The 16,240-nt window shown below is 34.2% G+C and overlaps 1 non-coding gene across 1 annotated transcript; it reads left to right on the top strand.

The window, feature by feature from the left end:
- The first annotated feature begins 14,710 nt into the window (after window positions 1-14,710).
- On the top strand, window positions 14,711-14,786 carry LOC115849800 (small nucleolar RNA SNORD115). Its single transcript, XR_004038145.1, has one exon. It is a non-coding gene; the product is annotated as a small nucleolar RNA SNORD115 (small nucleolar RNA).
- The last annotated feature ends 1,454 nt before the right edge of the window (window positions 14,787-16,240 follow it).

Here is a 16,240-nt window from a genome sequence, read left to right as displayed (position 1 = left end):
GGGTAAAAGTTTTATAAGGACTGGTACAAGTTTTTGACTTGTGTTTTTAGTCCTTTTCAGTTCCTGGTTTTAGAAGATACTGTGCAAGTTTAGATAGCAATTTAGATGGATAAATCTAAACCTTACTGGGTTTAGCCCAAACAATCCTATGTATATTAGTAGAAATTCTTGTGCACAGGAATATTGGGCGCTTCCTTGAGATCTTCAATTTGGATTCAGTTTAGATACAAAAGTAACAGTAAATCAATTTCCAGATTGTCTATAAATTCTTTATGAGGAGGGGAATCCTCAGGGACTTGAGGCCCAGACCATCCAGAGAGTGTTTAGTTTGCAATTCCATTTGTACAGTAAATCTCTACCTAGCAAGAAAGCAGAGGTGGTATTACAGTGGAAGAAAGTGTAATTTAGTTAAAGTCTGAGGGTGATTTGTCCTAAGCTGGAACATGGGGAACATGGAACATGTGAGAGTTACTGGAGAAACCTACCACCTGAATACTTTGTCATTTCTGAGGACCAAATTGTGAAATGCATGTAATAGTGGTAGTGTGTAAAATTGATATTGTAGCACCAATATTAATTTTTTAAATTGCAAGTTTATCCTTTAACATTTAAAGAAAGTTTTCTTTTTGACTTTAAGGGTAAAATGGATTATTATTTGCTTGATACACACTTGAAGCACCTTGATTGATTACTTATTTCATTTTTTTTTCTGTTTAGATTCTCAGCTAATGCAGGACAATTATTTTCCCAATGTACTTAACGTTTACAGGTGTCTAGGATGAGAGGATGTAGTTTTGTCTCTAGTCTGATTTTGTTTTTATTATAAAACTCAAAATAATAGTGAGGTAATAGAGATCTGATAATGTGACTATTTCCCATTCTAGGGTGGTTTTTTTTCATATTAAATCCTCTATTTCTGGCTTTAAGTTTATTTGTATCCTGTTCCATGATTTTTAGTACTTATCATCTAATATGAAGTACTTTATTTAATATTTTTTAATGAGTGTCTTCCTTCTTGCCCTAGAATGTAAACATGCTGAGCATAGAGACTTTTGTGTGTCCTTTACTATACTAATACCATAAAAATTAACTTAAATTTGAAAATCAATTGCTAAATTTACTTCAAGTTATTAGTCTGGTAAAGGAGAAACTGCAAGAGAAAATTCAACTTTTTGCTTCTTGAAGAAAAAAGCAAAATTACATAGACTTTTGAGGATGAGTGGAATTTAGGCCAAATTTATAATAAGCAGTATTTTGGGTAGATCAAAGCAAAAGTGGAGTTGGTTGGATGGAGTTGATTTGATCAAAGCCAAATAGAGATGATTGGAAGGATTGGAGAGCAAGTCAGTTCCAGTAGTGTTTGCTAAATGTGGGGATTTAGTTAAAAACCACTTTTGACCACTTTTGCAGCTTCCTGAGTACTGGGTAATTCTACCACGGGAAATTAGAATTTGCAGTATTTTTGTATGTGTGGATGATGTCCTTCAGGCAAGGGTGGCATTTGTTAAAATCTAACCATCAAAACCTGGAAAAGTACAGGGAACATAAAAGTGGGAACATAATGTTCATAATCATCTAGATACTCTTATTTGCCTTTGTAAATAATTGCAGTTTTCCTAAATTAAATGTCTTTAATATAAATAACATTTGAAATCTAACTTTTTTTGCCCCTTAATAAATACAGTTGACCATTGAACAACATGGGTTAGAGGTGCAAGCAAGTCTCCTCTCCCCAGTTGAAAATCTGCATGTAACTTTACATTCGGCACTCTGTATCTGTGGTCCTGCATCCTAGGACGCACATTCACAGATTGAACCAACTGCAGATCCTGTAGTACTGTAGCACATATTTACTGAAAACAATCCATGTATAAGTGGATCTACACAGGTCAAACCATGTTGTTCAAGGGTCAACTGTACCAATGAAATAGGAAATTTCCTTAAAAATATAACTAGTGAAAAAATCGCAGAAAGAAATAGAAAGTATAAATTGTCCTATATCTGTTAAAGACATTGAATCCAAAGTGAAAATCTTTCCAAACGAGAATACTCCAGGCATAAATATTCTCACTAGTAGATTTTTACAAGTATTTAAGGAAAAATATATTATTAATTCTCATTTTCCCAGAATAACTTAACTAAACCTGATAATGACAGTGTAAAAAATGAATTTACAGAATATGACTACTATGAATATAGATGCAAACATCCTAAATACAATAATAGTAAATCAAATTGCATAAAACATGTCAAAACAAATGCATCAGAACCACTTGGGGTTTACTTATTTAATAAAAACTTTTCTTTACATTCAAAACGTTATCTAAGACTTCTGATTCCAAATCTGACATGTGAAGGGATCAGAAATCATTATTTCTGCTCTTACAAGATAAAGGTGGGAAAACTGAGAAAATCAACTGATTTCCTAGGATCCATCAGAGACCTGAAGCTGCAGGGAAAACTGCCACCCCAAATTCTGGAGATACAGACATCCATTGAGATACAGGTGAGATTTGCTTATCTGAAACAGAAGCTACAAATTGGTAGGAAAACTTGAGTGGCAATTTAGATGAATAGCTGGACTGAATGTGGACTAGAGTGAAAGGGGGAAACTTCTGGAAACTCTCACACTTCTGTGGGCTTTACCTAGAAGAACCTCACATGTTTCTTATGGTAAAGATTTAAGAAAACCCCCCAAGATGCCCTTAATGGCTCTGGAATTGGAGTGCTGGGGTAGAGTGATCATTGTGAAATACACCCAAAGAAATTTCCATGACAAAGGCTAATCTTCAAGGGAAAGACTTGGGCAAAGTATTATCACACTTGAAGGAAGGGCATTCATCTAACTCTGGTCTCTAGCCATTCTATCTTATCAATCAGAAAACAGACACACACACACACACACACACACACAATTGTCAATAGAGGTCAATGCTTCGAGGAAATAGATTGGGAACACTAGAGTCAGAACAAGGAGAAAAAACTATATTACTGAAGAAATACTTGTGAAGGTCACAGTTCTAAGACACAGGCACATAAAAACAGAGAAAAAAACGTTGTGGATCACCCAACTCCCACACAAACTTACCATTCCACCAATAGGCTTCACTATAATAACAGTGGATTAGAGTTGAAAGAGCTGAAAGACACCAACTCTCTCAGGGGTACTTAGGGAAACCCAGAGTCAAGAGAGGAGACAAAAACAAGCACACTAAAGGAATTTGACACTTCTGATACCTCTAGCAACAGCAAACATTAAACAACATAACCCCTAGTTAGATTACTATAAATCTCATACTAAAGGCTTATTTATCTCAATTCCTAATGCCAGACACAACTCAACAAACAATTACAGTGAAGTTATATGGCAAGAAAAAAAAAAAAACTCTGAAGAGACAAAACAATTAGTGAAACCAGACTCAGGACACAGATGTTGAAATTATCAAATGGGGAATGTAAAATAAGTGTGATTAATGTGTTAAGAGCTCTTAGGGGAAAAGAAGACATCATGCAAGAATAGATAGGTTATATAAGCAGAGAATTAAAAACTGTAAGAACCAAAAGGAAATGTTAGAAATAAAAATCACTGTAACCCAGATGAAGAATGCCTTCAACAGACTTTTCACTAGACTCAACAAGATAGAGGGAAAAAAAATCAGTGATGTTGAAGAGTCCAATAGAAATTTCACAAAATGAAATACAAAGAAAAAAAATAATGGAAAGACAGAACAGACCATCCAAGAACAGTTGAGCAATTTTTTAATGTAATAGACATAATTGGAATACCAGGATGAGAAAAGAGAGAGTACAGAGCAGAAGAAATTTTCAAACTATTATAATAATCATCAAGGATATTTCTAAATGAATAACAAACATCAAACCGCAGGTGCAGGAAGTTTAGAGAACACAAAGCAGGAAAAAATGCAAAGCACACAGACAATAACAACATTAAAGCCTAGGCATATCATATTCAACTGAAGGAAACCAAAGACAAAGTCTTCGAAGAAGCTAGAAAAATACCCACAATGCATTACCTATACAGAATTACAGTGGACTTCTTATCAGAAATCAGGAAAGTTAAAAGAGAGTGAAGTAAAATATTTAAAATGTTGCAGGAAAAAAATTCTATCTAGAATCTATATCTAGCAAAATTATACTTCAAAAGTAAAGGAAAAAAAAAAGTAAAGGAGAAATAAATACTCTCAGACAAACCAAAAATGAGGGAATTCTTGCCAATATACCTGCCCTCCAAGAAATGTTACAAGTTCTTCAGGAAGAAGGAAAATTATACAGGTCAGAAACTTGGATCTCCATAAAGAAAAGAAGAGCATTGGAGAAGAAATAAATGAGGTAAAATAAAATGATTATTTCCATGATTCTTAAATAATCTAAAAAATGTCTAAAATAATAATAGTAACAAAATATTGGCTGATTACGGCATATGGATAGTGAAATAAATGACAGTAATGTCACAAGAGATGCGAAGGAGAAGTTGAGAATACTCTGATCTGTGGAACATGTACTACACATGAAGTGGTATAGTGTACTTTGAAAGTGAGTTTGGGTTAGTTGAAAATTTTTATTGTTAAGTTCTAGAGAAACTAATGAAAAAATGAAAAAGAAAGAATAATTGATATGCTAAGAGAGGAGATAAAAAGGAATCATGTAAAAAGATCAATTAAAAACAGAAGGCAGTAAAATTGGGAAATGAAGAAACAGAGTAGTGCAGTGACTAGAAAACAGTTATAAACATGGTAGACACTAATCCAACAATATTAATAATTATTTTAAATGTGAATGGTTTAAATTAAAATACAGGGCTTGCTAGAATGAATAAAGAAGCAAGACTCAACTAAATGTCTACAAGAAACTTACTTTAAAATTAAAGATTTAGGTCAAAAAATATAAAGGGATTGAGAAAGGTACATCATGCTAAAACTAATCAAAAGATAGCTGGAGGGCTTCCCTGGTGGCGCAGTGGTTGAGAGTCCGCCTGCCGATGCAGGGGACACGGGTTTGTGACCCGGTCCGGGAAGATCCCAGAAGCCGCGGAGCGGCTGGGCCTGTGAGCCATGGCTGCTGAGCCTTCGCATCCAGAGGCTGTGCTCCGCAACGGGAGAGGCCACAACAGTGAGAGGCCCGTGTACTGCAAAAAAAAAAAAAAAAAAAAAAAAAAAAAGATAGGCACGAAGATTATTTAATGTTAAAGGATCAGTTCTTAACAAAGACATAACAATCATAAATGTGTATGTCCCTAATGACAAAGTGTCAAGATAAGTGAGATAAAAGTTGAAAGTAGAAATAGACAGGTCCACTATTACAGTTGGAGACTTCAACACCCCTCTGGGAGTAATGGATCAAGCAGGCCGAAAAACAGTAAGGATATAGGTGATCTAAAGAGCACTATCAATTAGTTAGTCCAGCCGATTCTTATAGACTACTTCATCCATCAAAAGGAGAATACACATTCTTCTAAATCTCATATGAAATAGTCACCAGAATAGATCATATTATGTTCCATAAAACAGACCTTAACAAATGTAAAAGATTCGAAGTTATACAAAGCAACAATGGAATAAAACTGGTAGTTGATAAAGATACAGCTGGGAAATCCCCAAATATTTGGATTAAAAAAAACATTTCTAAATAACAGATATATCAAAGAACATTTGAGAAATTTTAAAAATATTTTGAGTGAAGTCAAATGAAAATAATTATCATAATTTGTCAGATGCAGCTAAAACATTGCTTACAGGGAAAAAATTTAACATTAAATTTATGTTAGGAAATATAAAAGACCTAAATCCACAATCTCAGCTTTTACCTTAGAAAACTACAGAAAGAACACTTTAAGCCTAAAGCAAATAGAAGAAAATTAATAACAATAATTAGAAGTCAGTAAAATTAAGAAAAGGAAAACAGTAGAGAAAATGAACAAAAACAAGAGGTAGTTCTTTTAAAAGCCCAATAAAATTGCTAAAACTCTACCCATGCTAAGCAAAGGAATAAAAACACAAAAATGACCAAAAACAGAAATAAGAATCATCAGTTCTGATGCTATGGATATTAAAAGAATAATAACATAATACTATGAACTCTATGCTCCCAATTAGATAACTTAGATGCAATAGACCAATTACTCATAAGACAAACTACCAAAATTCATACAAGGACAAATACATATTCTAAATAGCCCTAAATCTACCAAAGAAATTAATTAATAGTTAATAACCTTCAAAAAAGAAAACACCAAGCCCGGATAGTTTTGCTGGTTTATTTTGCCAAACATTTAATGAAGAAATAATACCAGTCCTCCACCATTGCTTCCATAAAATAGAAAGAAGGGAGACACTTGGTAATTCACTGCATTAAACCATTATTACCCTAACACCATAACCAGATAAAGACATTACAAGAAAGAAAAACTGCAGACCAATATCTGTCATGAGCCTCCTCAAAAAATATTAGCAAATTAAATCCAGCAATGTATAAGAAAAATTGTACACCACAACCAGGTGAAATTTATTCCAGGTATGCAAGGCTTTTTCACCATTCAAAAATCAATCAACATAATCCATTACATTAAAAGGCTATAAAAAATCATATGGTCATATGCTATGAAAACTTTTGACAAAATCCAATATTCATTTAACATAAAAACTCTCAGTAAACTAGTAACACAGGGAAATTTTCTGTTTGATAAAGAACATCTACAGAAAGCCTTATAGCTAATATCATACTTCCTGATGAGAGACTTTATGATGCAACATCATACTGGAAGTATGATGCAACATCATGCTGGAAGTCTTAGCTAGTGCAATAAGACAAGAAAAGTATTAAGAAGCATACAGATTGAAAATGAAAGAAATAAAACTGTCTTTATTCAGAGATGACATGATTATCTATAGAGAATCCCAAAGGATCTACTAAGGTAAACAAAACAAACACCTCCTGGAATTAAGTGAGATAAATGAGTATAACAGAAATAAATGATATAAGGTTAGTATTTAAAAAGTCAATTGCTTTCTATATACCAGTTACGAACAATTGGAGTTTGAAATAAATAATATTTTTTTAAATCTCATTTACAGTTGCAATAAAAAAGAAAAAACTTCGGTATACATCATACACATGCACACACAACATGTGTGTGTATATGATCTAAAGGCAGAAAGTACAAAATTCTGCTAAAAAATAACAAGGAAGATATAAATAATGGACAGATATTCTGTATTCATGGATTGGAAGACTCAATATTGTTACCCGACTTTACATATAGATACAATTCAATCCTATTCAAAACCCCAGCAAGTTGTTTTGTAGATATCACTGAATTGATTTTAAAGTTTATATGGAAAGACAAAAGAACTAGAGTTAACCAACCTAATACTGAAGGAGAACAAATTTGGAGGACTTGCACTACCTTATTTTAAGACTCTTATTATAAGCTTACCATAATCAAGACAGCATGGTATTGCCAAATAAATAGACATAGGTCAATAGTACAGAATAGAGAATCCAAAGGTAAATACACACACTTAAAATTACCTGATCTTTGACAGGTGTTCAAAGGCAATTTAATGCATAAAAAATAGTCTTTTCAATAAATGATGCTAGAACAGGGGATGTCCATATTCAAAAAGGGGACCTAGACACAGACCTTACATGTTACATATAAACTAACTCAAAAGAAACCATAGAACTAAATGTGAAGTATAAAACTATAAAACTTCTAAAAGTAAACATAGGAGAAAATCGACATGACCTTAGGTTTTGTGGTCAGTTTTTAGATACAATACCCAAAGCACAAAACCATGAAGAAAAAAATGAGTTGAACTTTATTAAAATTAAAAGCTCTGCTCTGGCAAAAGACACTATTAAGCTAATGAAAAGACAGGACAGATTGGGAGAAAACATTTTCAAAATACATATGTGCTAAAGGCCTTCAATCCAAATATACAAAGAACTCCTAAAATTCAGCAAAAAGAAAATAACCCATTTAAAATGGGCAAAAAATCTGAATAGAGACCTCACCACAGAAACATACAGATGACAAATGAGCATAGGTGAAGATGCCCTACATTATCTGTCATTAGGGAGATGCAAATTAAACAAAAAGATACAGCTACACACCTAGGAGAATGGCTAAAATCCAAAGAACTGGCAATGCCAATTTGTGAAAATGCAAGCAACAGAAACTATTATTCATTGGTGGCTAGCATGAAAAATGGTACAGCAATGTTCACGACAGTGTGGAAGTTTCTTACAAAGCTAAATGTTCTACATTAAGCCACTGTGCTCCTAGGTATTTAACCAAATGAGTTGAAAACTTAGGTCCACACAAAAACTAGCACATGAATATTTATAACAGCTTTATTCATAATTGCCAAAAACTGGCAGTAAGTAAGATATCCTCCAATAGGTTAATGCTTAAAAACCCTGTGGTACGGGGCGATCAGCTCGGTACTTTGTGACCACCTAGAGGGGTGGGATAGGGAGGGTGGGAGGGAGGCACAAGAGGGAGAGGATATGGGGATATATGTATACATATTACTGATTCACTTTGTTATACAGCAGAAACTAACACAACATTGTAAAGCAATTATACTCCAATAAAGACATTAAAAAACAACAACAGCAAAAAAAAAAAACAAACTTGTGGTACATCCATGTTTAAAAATATATATATACACAGATGAATCTTAAATGCATTTTGCTAAGTGAAAGAAGCCAGTTGAAAAGTATATATATGGTGTGCTACCATTTATATGACATTCTGGAAAAGGCAAAACTAAAGATACAGTAAACACATGTAGTTGTCAGGGGGAAGGCAAGGGCTGAATAGATAAAGTACAGCGAATCTATCCTGTACAGCAGTCCCCAACCTTTTTGGCACCAGGGGGACCGGTTTCATGGAAGACAATTTTTCCACCGACAGGGTAGGGTGGGGATTGGTTCCGGTGGTAATTCGAGCGATGGTTGAGGCGGTAATGCAAGTGATCTGGGGAATGGCTCAGGCACTAATGCGAGTGATGAGGGTGCTGATTCAGGCGGTAATGTGAGCGATGGGGAGAGACAGATGAAGCTTTGATCACTAGCCCGCCGCTCACCTCCTGCTGTTCGCAGCCCAGGGGTTGATACTGTATGATACTGTAATGGCATATACATGACATTATGCATTTGTCAAAACCCATAGAACTTTACAGCACAAAGAGTAAACCTTAAGATACATGAATTTTTAAAAAACCATTTAGTAGTTGGGGGATCCCAGGATGGAATATAAAATGTGAAAAAAGGATTTACTGTATTACAAATGCATGAAACAACCTCACTGATGGGGTTGGAAGGAAAAGGTGCTAATTTAAGTAACTAGGGGAGTTAGTGTAATCTGTAAGATTAAAGGCAAAACAACTGTCCATAGCCCTGTACTTAACTAAATAAAGTCATTTCTCATCGGTGTATGAAACCACTACATATGTATACTAGATTTAAACAATTAAGTAAATGGTTGGCAGATGGTGTAAGATTTCTTGACATTGGAGTAGAAGGTTACAGACAAACAAAAAGTGGTTAGAATTATCCATGTAATAATGGATTCGAGTTGGAAACTTCACTGTGAACTTATGTTCTATATATTGGGTTAACCAAAAAGTTCGTTCAGGTTTTTCCATAACACGAAAAACCCAAACGAACTTTTTGGCCCACCCAATTATATACGTATATACATACGTAGTTACACATATGAATAGTTATAAATATACGTATACACACAGTTACTGTGCACGTACATTTTTCCTTAATCTATCAGTTAAGAAAGCCTAGAAGCAATGATAATCTAGTAACAAATGTCACACCTAGAACCCATATCTTGGTTTCTAATACCACTCTCCAATAAAACAAGCCAGGGGTCCTTTCAAAAATGGCTGATTCTATGAAGGAGCAGGAAATATAAAAGATGAACCTGGAGCATCTTAGATGGCCAGAAAGTAAGGAAGTGCTCATCTCTCTCTCTCTCTCTCTCTCTCTCTCTCTCACACACACACACACACACACACACATTGATGGAAGCATGTCAAAGTGACAGGAGCCAACCAAAAAAGATTCCAATGATCAAAGCTGGAGCAATTTGAACAAATAAATACTATAGTATTGAATTAGAAACCAAATATAATTATCCATGAATCCACACTAATATAAAAAAGTGAATAAATACATTGGGAGAATAGACAAATTTCTTATGCAGAATAATTAAAAATAAATTTTGTAGATACTTTGACTTCAAGGACGTGCAACACAACTCCTCACTCCTCAAGTGTGGTCTGTGCATAGTGACTTCCTTGCAAAGAATACAGTATTAAAATGGCAGGTGGGAGGAAAAATAACTTTACAGTGGAGAAACCTGACAAACACTACCTCAGCCAGGTAATCAAGGCTGATTAAATAGTCATGTCATGTTGATAGAATGTACCCTTGATATGAGAGGATGAGAATGGTACTTTATCTCTATGGTCTTCCACCCCAAAACCCATTACCCCAGTATAATCATGAGATAATAATTAGACAAATCCCACTTGAGAGACACTGTACAAAACACTTGACTAGTTCTCAAAAATGGGAAGACCATCAAAACAAGGAAAATCTGAGAATGTGTCATGGTCAAGAGGATCCTAAATAGACATGACATCAAAATGTAGCATCCTGTATGGGATCATGGAACAGTAGTAAGTCATTAGGCAAAAACAATGGAAATCTGAAAAAAGGCTAGACTCAATAACAGTGTACCAATATTGATTAGTTGTGTGACAAAAATACCATACTAATATAAGATGGTAATAATATGTGAAATGGGATATGGGATATTTGGTAACTTTCTGTGCTATTTTCACAACTTGTTTTTTCACAACTTTTTAAAACAAGCCTAAATCTATTCTAAAATAAGTATAATTTTAAGTAATTAAAAATCATTCAATGTAATTCATTGTAGTAACACAACAGAGGGGAAATATCATATGATCATCTCAAAAATAAAAAGCATTTGATAAAATACAAAACCTATTCCTCATAAATCTCATGGAACTGGGAACTTACCAAAATTCTTTAATGAGATAAAGAGTATTTACAAAATAAGTCAATTGCAAAATCATTGATAATGGAGCTATTGAAAGTTTTCTCCTGAAATTGAGAATAAAACAAATCTTCTATCACTATTTCTATTCAACACTATACTGGATGTTTTAGTGCAGTAAGTCATGGAAAAGGAATAAAATGTGTATAAGGATTAAAAATGGAAAGGTATATGTAGACATCATTATTTAAAGACAACAAAGTGGTGTTTATATGTATATGTGTGTTAATATATATCTCTATCTATCTATATATATATATATCCCCAAATGACTTGAAGTAAACAAAATTAGAAAGTTAATTTAGCATAGTTGCTGTATTAATAAGCAAATAAGTGTAATGAAATGTGTTTACGCAAAACAACAAATATAAAAAAATAAAGATTTTTAAATATAACATTTTCAGGAACATCAAAAATATCAATTACATAAGAAAAGATCAAATATATCATTACAAAACATTATTGAAAGGAAGTAAGTAATACCGTGCAAATGAAGAGATGTATTCAGATTGGCAGGTTTGATTTATATAGATGTTAATTCTCCCCCAAATTCATTTTAAATATTCAATGGAGTAGCATTCCAAATCCAAATCCCATTAGGTGTTTTGTAAATTGTTAGTCTGATTTCAAGAATTACATATAATGCAAAGAGCCAAGAAGAGTCAAGTTTGAGCCATAAAAAGAAACAAAATTGAATTATTTTAGTGAGGTGGATGGACATAGAGTCTGTCATACAGAGTGAAGTAAGTCAGAAAGAGAAAAACAGCTACTGTATGCTAACACATATATATGGAATCTAAAAAAAAAAAATGGTTCTGAAGAACCTATGGGCAGGACAGGAATAAAGACGCAAACATACAGAACAGACTTAAGGACATGGGGAGGAGGAAGGGTAAGCTAGGACGAAATGAAAGAGTGGCATGGACATATATACACTACTAAATGTAAAATAGATAGCTAGTGGGAAGCAGCTGCATAGCACAGGGAGATCAGCTCGGTGCTTTGTGACCATCTAGAAGGGTGGTGTAGGGAGGATGGGAGGGAAACGCAAGAGGGAGGAGATATGGGGATATATGTATATGTATAGCTGATTCACTTTGTTATAAAGCAGAAACTAACACACCATTTTAAAACAAATATACTCCAATAAAGATGTCTTTTTTTAAAAAAAAAAGGAACATGTTAGTTTTTTTCTAAATGTCAACAACTTGAAAAAAAAACTTCATAACTTACATGACAAAATTTCAAAGCATTTCATAAGATTACAGTAGTTAAGACTGCGTGTACTGACAAAAGATAGAAAACTAGCCTAATGGGAAAAAATAGAGACTTCACAAACAGATCAAATGTTATATGGTTACTTGATCTATAATAAAGGTGTCACTGTTGCACATGAGGAAAAATAACTTTACAGTGGAGAAACCTGACAAACACTACCTCAGGCAGATAATCAAGACTAATATAAATAGTCATGTCATATTGATAGAATGTACCCTTGATATGACAGGATGAGAATGGTACTTTATGGTCTTCCTTCCCAAAACCCATAACCCCAGCATAATTATGAGATGATAATTAGACAAATCCCTCTTGAGAAACACTCTACAAAACAAATAACTTTTGTTTTGAGTCCATTTTCCAACCATGCTGAAAAATAATTTCTAGGTGTAATGTAGACACATATGAAAAGCAAAACAATAAAGATTATTGAACATAACATAGGAGAGTAGTATAATGATTTGGTGAATGCAAAAAATTAAAATTGAATAACAACAGCACTAACCATAAAGGAAAAATTGATGAGTTGGTTTGCATCAAAATGAAAACTTCTGTTTATCAAAGTGTATATTCAATGAAAGACAATTATACATAAGACATAGTAAACTTATACATGTCAAAAATTGAGAAAGAAGACATTTAAACAGGTCCATCACAAAGGAGGATATCCAAATGGCTAATAAGCATGTGAAAAGGTACTCAAGGTCATTAGCCATGAGAGAAAAGAACATTCAAACAATAAACAATCACCAAGATATATAAAAATTAAAAAATCTTCCTATATGTCTATTTAGAATACTCTTAGACTGTGTTCACAAACATAATCCCAGGTACAAGAAAAATTCATATATCTATGCCCTAAAAACATACACATGAATGCTTACAGTAGCACCATTTCTAACAGCAACAACATTGAAAATCAAGTGTCCATCTCGAGTTGAAAGCATAAGTAAACCTCGGAATATGCACACCTTGAAACAACAGCTAGATCTTGGGGAAATAAAAATAGAGAGGCTAACACAGTAGAGGAGGGAGAGCCTCAACAGGGGCTCTCTCACATATAGAATGACCACATTTGTTGGAGCTGGACCAAGAAGCACAATGCTGCTTTACTAAAATCTGGACTGCACAGGGCTAGATAATAAATACCTACACAATGTGGAATAACAAGCTACAAAGCTAAGCTAAAAAATTCTTTAGCACAGGAATAACTCATCCACAGTTTTCAGAGCTGGGTTGAAAAAAGAGTCTGCAGTAGCAATAGGTATGAAGTACAAGTAGAATGAGAACTAACAGAAATGAAAATTAATCTGGACCCTCACCCTCTTCAGTGATTACAGAGAGCTATAATTCCAAATAGATCTATGGACTAATAGAGACTAGCATCTAAGGTGTTTAGGTTAGTTCTTTAAGGAAATATGGATATTATTATGGTTAATTCTTCTCCATGAATGACTCATATTGATGATATGATATGAGAAAAAACTTTAGTTCGTACCTGAGCTTTGCTTTGATTAAATTTGAAAAATCTTATCATTCACTAGTATTATTTCTATGGTGCATTGTTTGGTTAGATCTAAATTCATATATAGACAAATTTACTTGTTAGATTATTTTGAGTTTGCTAAGGTGTTGTGATATTTGTGCATCATAAATGAACTATTCACAATTGAAGGGCCATGGCAACTGCAGCCAGAGTTTTAAGATTCAGGTATAATAAGTGAGATTGAATAAAATTATAAGCAGCCTGATACTGATATCTAGCTTCTGAATATCATGTGGCTTCATTAGATTTATTTTAAGTGGAAAATCCATGCTATGAGTGATGCCATTATTTTTTCTGCTCTGGCTTCCTGGAAGATACAGCCAAAAGCTGGTTAATAGCAAGATTTTATTGCTGCATAAAAGCTCCTGACAGGTTCTTGAGGCCAAGGTATCTTATTTGTTTCAAGTTGAATATGTTAGGTGAATCACTGGTCTATATACAAAGGAATGTGGCCCTGTCTTTTTTTTTTTTTTTTTTTTAGTAATATCCTTCCTGTATAAATCACAGAGGAACATATGAGAAATGCAAACATGAGATACATAGTTTTCTTCTTTGACTACCGCCCTGATCCTTCCTCACAGACAAAAACAAATGGGGAAGAAGACACTTGAGCTCACTTTCCCTGGGGCATGATTAACTACCCAGTTGTCCCGCACTGAATCTCTCAGATCTCCAGGCAACTTGGGACCCAGAATTTAAGGATGCCATTAGTAAAAAATTACAGGACAAAGAAATTATAGGTGTGGGTGATGCCATGGTTTGAGTGAATGAGGACGTCATATCTTGAGGAGATGTGATTGCATAAAAATCATGCTTAATAAAATTACTCTGGGGCCCAGCAGAGGTGACAATCCTGGATTACAAAGTGGGAGTGAGGGTTCTTAGCTTCACTGTAGTAGAAACTCTATTCATGGACTTCAGGTAATAAAGCCCATATGGGAAATTTGTTTCATCCACCTCTTCTACCTCTTTCCAGGTAAACAATGGTTTCTTTTATATTAATCAGATTGTGGTGGTTTATTCTCATATTTTTTGAAATCATACCTCAACTCTTTTTTTTTACATTGTGTGTACATTAAATGGATTAGGCTGCCTTTGATAACTGGTAAGTGTGAAACACACTTCTAAACTAGTAAAGACTTACTTCTAGGGCATTTAGCTTTATTCTTTCTGATGATATAAATATCATTATGGGTTCTTTTTCTCCATGAGTGATATATATATAATGGGATCTTCATCAGAAGAATTTCGCTTTTCACCTGAGTGTGCTTTACTGGAAGTTGCAAAAGGTTTGTGATTCATCAATACCAGCTCTATGGTGCAATATTTGCTTGGTTCTAAATGTCCAAGTAGACAAATTCAAGCCTGTTATATTATTTCAGAGTTTTAATGTGTTACCCTTGTGGATCGTTTTTGGACTATGACTATTCAAGGATTCTGGGAAGGGTGAATCCATGCGATCCAGATATTTGTTTTCCTGTGGATGTAAAAATCAATAAAATTAGGAGCTTCCTGGTATCGTATTTACTTTTTAGGAATAATACCCATGAAATACAGTTTTCATTTTTGACTACTGTCCTCTTAGACAAAGACTACTGAGAAAGATGACTTTCTGTCTTGCTACACCAGGGATACATGAAAGCTACACAGACTAACTTCACTGAATCTACCCAAACCCTAATCTACTTTGGCACAAGGTTTTTAAGAAACCCAACCCGGGTTAGACTTTTCAGGATCAAATAAATGTATAAGGGAAGTGCCATGGCTTATGTCATTATGTTAATCCCCAGCATAGGCGCCATTCTTGGGAAAGGATGTAGGAGTGTTCTAGGCTATGCAAAGCAGAGCTATGGAAGCAGATATGATTAAGAGTAAAACACAAGTAGTCATTGAAAAGTTGTGTAAGAGACTGTGTCATAGAATGAAAACATGAGGTTGGGCAGTGGTTGCCTAATGACCTGGAAGAAAGGGACTCAAAACAGTCATACTACTAAATGGCAAAATGAGAACTGAAACTACATTGTCATAGAAAAGAATTTATTTTTCATTTCAATAAGAAGAATATCAGCCCTATACTTTTGTATCTCCAGCAACTCAAATAACTGGTAGAATGTATTAAGGGCTGCTGGAAGGACTAGAAATAGTAAGAATCTATATGCCCTTTTCCCTAGTGCTCTGGAGAGATCCACAAAATTTTCCGGAGGTGATCTGCACTGTGTTTTCAGTCTACGGCCCTATACATGGGGATGCATACTGGCTGCTACACAAACTGTTGCCTCCAGTTGACTAAT

Source organism: Globicephala melas, chromosome 2 (assembly GCF_963455315.2).
Source record: "Globicephala melas chromosome 2, mGloMel1.2, whole genome shotgun sequence".
NCBI classification, from domain to species: domain Eukaryota; kingdom Metazoa; phylum Chordata; class Mammalia; order Artiodactyla; family Delphinidae; genus Globicephala; species Globicephala melas.
This window is presented reverse-complemented; position numbering and strand designations above follow the sequence as displayed.